The following is a 5,692-nucleotide window of genomic DNA, read 5'->3' on the forward strand; positions in this document are numbered from 1 at the left end:
GTATGTCTTGGTCGGCCTCACCTTAACCTGGCAGTTTTTGCAGTCCGACCAAATTTATAAAAAAATCATCAAAAATTTTTTATCGAAAAATCGTCTGAAACTGGTATGGTACGATGGCTGCCTTTGAGGACACTAAAAAAAAAGTGGTCGGCCAAATCCTGTGTTGGCAGGTTCCTGTGCCCGACCAATTTTGTGGTACCACGTGAGAGCTACAATTTTACCTCATCGAAAAATAGAATGAAACAAACGGATTATAATAGCTAAAATAAGCCTGTTGACGTATGTCTTGGTCGGCCTCACCTTAACCTGGCAGTTTTTGCAGTCCGACCAAATTTATAAAAAAATCATCAAAAATTTTTTATCGAAAAATCGTATGAAACTGGTATGGTACGATGGCTGCCTTTGAGGATAGTAAAAAAAAAGTGGTCGGTCAAATCCTGTGTTGGCAGGTTCCTGTGTCCGACCAATTTTGTGGTACAACGTGAGAGCTACAATTTTACCTCATCGAAAAATAGAATGAAACAAACGGATTATAATAGCTAAAATAAGCCTGTTAACGTATGTCTTGGTCGGCCTCACCTTAGCTTGGCAGTTTTTGCAGTCCGACCACATTTATAAAGAATAATAATTTCTATATTGAAAATATGGTTTCTTCGCAGCTTGAACTTAACTTAATAATGCTAACTGAAAAAAGTCATAAGTAAATGAGTCCATGGAGGTCTTAGAGAGCTTTAAAAAAAAAGAAAACATTCAGTTCAAATTTTATTCATAAATCTATCTAATATCTAAATAACGTTTTCTAACTACTGACGTGGTTTTAGAGTAACACTTACGTTGAGATGATGTCTCACAGATGTCAAAAATAAAAAGGTTTTCATCGATTTTTGACAAGTTTTGAATCGTATATCCTACTTTTCCACTACAGATAGAATGAGGAGGCATAACTGACATTTTATCACGCCAGGTGGCGCCTCCATAGTGGAGTTGCTGTCACTGTCAAATCACATACATTGTTTCCAATAAATTGTAAACATTCTCCTTTTTTAACCGCCTTCCAAATCCCAAAGGAGGAGGTTATCAATTCGGTTGTATGTTTTTTTTTTCTCCACAATACTGCAATAGTGTGCGACAAATTGTGAAAATATACCTATAGGATCTCCCTTTTTTCCCCAAGGACCCGATATGCATAAATCGGTGAGAAAAAGCTTTGAGTACCAAAAACTAAGGCAAATGACAAAGACCGTTTGTGTAGGCTGCATTTTAAGGAAGATAAATATTTTGGAAAGAGTAAATACACAGGTAAGCTAAGTTTTAACGAAGTAGTACATAATTTAGGGCATAATGGCTTGGCCACACATGCTGTATTCCATACGCATCATGACTTTGTGTACCTATCTGATGGGCGGGCGTATATGAAACGCCTACTTGTACATGCAGGTGATCCAGGTATACACCAAAGCTTAGTTTTCAATCGAACACTTGTAATGTAAGAGGAAAAACTGCACGTGAGCCTTCCAAAATTTTAATAAACGGTAAAATACACAAGATAACCTCACATATATTAAGTGATTATCTTTGCATCAAATCAGCCTTTTTTCCATCAACTGTAGCATTTCTCCTTCGAAGCTCGGTTTGTAGAAAAGAAATTCCCACCTTTTACCAGTGGTAACTACTGGGAATAAAAATTCCCAGTAGGTACCACCAAACCGAGTTGGTGGTAACTACTAGGATTTTTTTTTCCCAGTAGTTACCAGTGGTAAAAGGTGGGAAAATAATTCCCAGTAGTTACCACTGATAAGAACTTGGTGGTAACTAGTGGGAATAACCCTTTTATTGTTAATAATTACTGTTAATCATAATCATCTTCGGAGTCGAAGTCTGACGAACTTTCCCCAGACTCCGACTTATCTATTGTTATTTCTTCGACTCGCAAAGGCGTTATGTGTCCTTCAAACTATTTGATCTTATACATTTCATCTCTTAATGTCCAGCCACAATGTGTTGCATCAAATTTGATGCAAGTGGATTCTGCCGCACACTGCCACATTGAATTTATGAAAGCCGTCCGTAACAAGCCATACGTCAACAGGTTTATTTTAGCTATTATAATCCGTTTTTTTTTTCATCCTATTTTCGATGAGGTAAATCGTAGCTGTCACGTGGTACCACAAATTTGGTCGGACTGCAAAAACTGCCAGGCTACGGTGAGGCCGACCAAGCCATACGTCAACAGGTTTATTTTAGGTATTATAATCCGTTTGTTACATTCTATTTTTCGATGAGGTAAATTGTAGCTCTCACGTAGTACAGTCACCTGCAATAATATGTTACACAACGAAGGCCGCAAAAATATCTGACACGGTCTTATTTGTAGAGCCATAGGAGCGCGTCATATATTTTTGCGGCCTTCGTTGTGTAACATATTATTGCAGGTGACTGTACCACAAAATTGGTCGGACACAGGAACCTGCCCAACACAGGATTTGGACGACCACTTTTTTTTTTTACTGTCCTCAAAGGCAGCTATCGTACCATACAAGTTTCATACGATTTTTCGATAAAAAAAATTTTGATGATTTTTTTATAAATTTGGTCGGACTGCAAAAACTGCCAGGTTAAGGTGAGGCCGACCAAGACATACGTCAACAGGCTTATTTTAGCTATTATAATCCGTTTGTTTCATTCTATTTTTCGATGAGGTAAATTGTAGCTCTCACGTGGTACCACAAAATTGGTCGGACACAGGAACCTGCCAACACAGGATTTGGCCAACCACTTTTTTTTACTGTCCTCAAAAGCAGCTATCGTACCATACAAGATTCATACGATTTTTCGATAAACATTTTTTTAAGTTTTTTTTATAAATTTGGTTGGACTGCAAAAACTGCCAGGTTGAGGTGAGGCCGACCAAGACATACGTCAACAGGCTTATTTTAGCTATTATAATCCGTTTGTTTCATTCTATTTTTCGATGAGGTCAAATTGTAGCTCTCACGTGGTACCACAAAATTGGTCGGACACAGGAACCTGCCAACACAGGATTTGGCCGACCACTTTTTTTTTACTGTCCTCAAAGGCAGCCATCGTACCATACCAGTTTCATACGATTTTTCGATAAAAAATTTTAGATGATTTTTTTATAAATTTGGTCGGACTGCAAAAACTGCCAGGTTAAGGTGAGGCCGACCAAGACATACGTCAACAGACTTATTTTAACTATTATAATCCGTTTGTTTCATTCTATTTTTCGTTGAGGTAAATTGTAGCTCTCACGTGACCCAATAAATCTGGTCGGACTGCAAAAACTGCCAGGCTAAGGTGAGGCCGACCAATTTTTTTTTACTGTCCTCAAGGTCAGGTATCCTACCATACAAGTTTCATTCTATTTTTCGATGAGGTTTTTTTTGATGAATTTATGTCCAACGTTTTTGCCATTTGTACAAAATCTGCCAGGTTAAGCCTAGGCCGACCAAGTGCGTTGGAAGCTACTAAATGTCAGGTACCTCAACAGGGTAGGTATATTCTATTTTTTGATGAGGTTTGTTTCATGCAGCCGGCCACCGGACTATTCGTTCATATTTAAATAGATGCTGTACTTTTAAAAACAAGAACAATTTAAACTAAACACGTCAGCAATTCTAAAAAAAAGCAGTCTCATTACAGTAACTCCATAGAAATTGTCTATAAGAATAAGTAGTCGTGGTAAAGAGATGTAGGTACGCTACTTGGTAATAATAATTTATAATTTAATTGCATAGTTTTGACGAGATATCAGACTTGTACTGCACTGAGAGGCAAACGTGGTTTTCAGTCAGGGATTAACGTAAGTCTGTTGAATTCATGACGTACGCTCATATCAGATCATTGGATTAGAAAGGATAGAGCTGTGGCCGAATCCATTTATGGAGTCGGCGTAAATTTGACGTTTTGCGTATGCGTTTTATATTGGTTCTGTGTTTATGGCATATATTAAAACAAGAGTTTTCAACTTTTCATGGCTGAATTATATCCACGTACCTAGTTAATGGATAATTCACGATAGAACGGTCCAGGTACGGGCCGAGGCTTCTGCACTTCTGCCTCCGGGCAGACGCTTCTATTCTAGAGCGACCCATTCTTGTACATGCGGCCCACACCAATTTTACTACAACACCAGGTCACCAGTAGTAGTCGCCTTGCACCGCTACGGAACGGACGCCTGCTCGCGCTTGCGCCACCTTGCGGTCATATCTGTCGTAAATGTCGTAATAGACGCGTTTTGTTAGAGAGTGAACCTTCTGTACCTAGTACTATTATTTATGGTGTGACCAAGTGACAAGACGCAGTGACTGCAATCCATACATATCGAACTCCGCAACGCGACAACGAGAGCGGTTTTTTATGTTGCCCCGGTTACATTATATTTCACTTCAGCTTAGGCAATACCTTAACGCGAAGTCACTAATATGTGAGTTGATACACAATTCTAGTTTAGAAAATACTCAAAAATACCTTGTAATGTCAAAGAATTGTAGATTATTCAGAAATGAGATTTAAGCTATAGTGAAGATTGTAAAATAGAGCCAAATATTAAAGCTAAAATGTTAACCTTAGTGTTATAACTATTGGAGTCCGTGTATTTTTTACAATGTAAATTATTCTCATTTCAATAATAAAATCTTAAATAACATGAATCGAGTTTTATTTGGACCACATATTTGTTTCGCGCACATCAAACCAGTGATAAGATGAATATACAATACATAATTATCAGTATAAGAAAATTCTTTGACGTCCTTCAAAAACGGCGTAATTTTGAAAATCACTAATATCTACAAACGAAAAGCAGTTCATACTTTGGCAGCACTTACGCTAATGCAACGCTTACCAATTTCTAAGAAACTTACAATAAAAATAGTTTTTGAAAACCCACTACTGATAAATGTATATTTAATAGCTATTAAGCAGCTGGCAGGACTCATTTAAAAGTCTCAGTGCCGTTTGTACCATCCCACTAACCCCGGGTTAACCAGTTAAACCGTTAACCGAGTGTCCAATCGTACTGGTAACTATGGTAACTCCAGGTTTAACCGGTTAACCCCGGGTTAGTGAAATGGTGCAAGTGGCGCTTACAAAAACCATTTCAGGTAAAATGACAAAATAATCTCTTCGTAGAATAAGGTCAGTGATACACCTACTTCGCTCGGAGCCACTGAAGAAAATTAGGTTGGATAATTACGTTCCCAAACTCGAGGCTCGCGGGGCGCGGCTTGCCGAATTTTCTTTAGAAGGAAGTGGGTAATAAAACTGTAATGATCCAAGAAAACGTATTGTTCAGGGGTAAATAATGCGTAAAGATAGCCGTTGTGATGGCTCAGATCACAATACGGAAAACATCAAGCATTTTCAAGATATAAGACACGTAGGTACAAATAAGTAACTAAAACTAAAATTAACTAAAATTAGTTAGGTATTTTTAATGTGAGTTTAACGATAAAGTGGGATAAGAAATTAAGTAAGAAACTATTATAATTTTATGAAAGCAGTACCTATTCTATGTAACGGTTTTGGTAATTTCAATAAATTATAATAAAATTATTCGAAACGATTATTATTAACTTACCTACAAAATAACTTTATTAATTTTAAAGCTTACCTATTCAATGAAATTAAACATAAATAAAGATGATACATAGGATTAAGGATCATAGTG

Source organism: Cydia splendana, chromosome 10, assembly GCF_910591565.1.
Source record: "Cydia splendana chromosome 10, ilCydSple1.2, whole genome shotgun sequence".
NCBI classification, from domain to species: Eukaryota; Metazoa; Arthropoda; class Insecta; order Lepidoptera; family Tortricidae; genus Cydia; species Cydia splendana.